The sequence below is a fragment of the Pteropus alecto genome, unplaced genomic scaffold (assembly GCF_000325575.1).
Source record: "Pteropus alecto unplaced genomic scaffold, ASM32557v1 scaffold45, whole genome shotgun sequence".
NCBI lineage: Eukaryota > Metazoa > Chordata > Mammalia > Chiroptera > Pteropodidae > Pteropus > Pteropus alecto.
Genome location: NW_006442491.1, coordinates 13,130,590 through 13,131,819, shown reverse-complemented (window position 1 = coordinate 13,131,819; position 1,230 = coordinate 13,130,590). Strand labels below are relative to the sequence as shown.

Genomic DNA, 1,230 nt, shown 5'->3' with positions numbered 1-1,230 from the left:
TAAGGCTGGTTTTTGGTGGAAACTGAAGATTATTTTTCTTACTGTAACTGGACGACTCCTAGGACTAATTGGTTTCTTGGCGCTTAGAGAGAAGGTTACATTTATCCTTCATCCATAGCTCTATAATTCCTGTGAGTGTTCTAAGAGTCTTTTAGTGGTAGAATTCAAACTGACTCAGAATTCCAGACACTGAAATCTAGGGAAGTCCTCCAAGATTAGTACAACCTACACATATTATATGTGAGAAAACAAAAATCTATAAAGTTTGAGTGACCAAAATGGTGATTCTAATATATTTTGTATTATTTATATTCTCTAATTTATATAGTATACATAATAAATATTAATAAATATGTATAGTTGACCCTTTAACAATTCGGGGGTAGGGAGCACTGTGCAGTCAAAAATCCACATATAACCTTTGACACCCCAGAAACTTAACTATTAATAAGCTACTATTGACCAGAAGCCTTACCGATAACATAGGTGATTAACACATATTTTGTAGGTTATATGTATTATACATTATATTCTTCCACTAAAGTAAACTAGAGTAAAGGAAATGTTATTAAGAAAATCAATAGGAAGAAAAAATACAGTCTACGGCCATGCTACCTTGAACAAGCCCAATCCCATCTGATCTCGGAAGCTAAGCAGGGTGGGCCTGGTTAGTACTTGGATGGGAGACCACTTAGGAAGACCAGGTGCTGTAGGCATAAAAAAAAAATTTTTTTGAAAAAGAGATTGTAAGATGATTGTAAGAGGTCCTTACAATCTATGAAGTCAACTAAGGGTTGCCTCACCTAAAAAAAAAAGAGAGAGAGAAAGAAAAAATACATTTACGGTACTATATGTACTTATTGAATAAAATCCACATACAAACAGCAAGTGACAGGACATGCACTGGGTCCTCAACATCTGTTAGATGAATGAATGAGATCACACAATCACAAGAAAAGTTGCCCAAAAGTTGTTGGGCACTGGACACATAATAATGTTTTCTTTTAACAATGCTGCTTTCCAAAAATCCAATTTGTCAGTCCTAATTTTGTAATTATGAAGCTCAAAAACACTGATACCCGCCTCATATCTCTTCAATTCATTATCCAATTCATTTAACCAAGATTTATTGGCTGTGTTAAATGCTAAATGCTATTCTACGAATACAATGCTAAATGCTAAATGCTATTCTACGAATACAATGACGGGCAAAATAAAGATATGTCTGCC

The 1,230-nt window shown here is 34.3% G+C and overlaps 1 pseudogene; it reads left to right on the top strand.

Moving 5' to 3' along the window:
• Positions 1-598: 598 nt before the first annotated feature.
• Positions 599-716, top strand: LOC112471081 (annotated as a pseudogene).
• Positions 717-1,230: the final 514 nt, after the last annotated feature.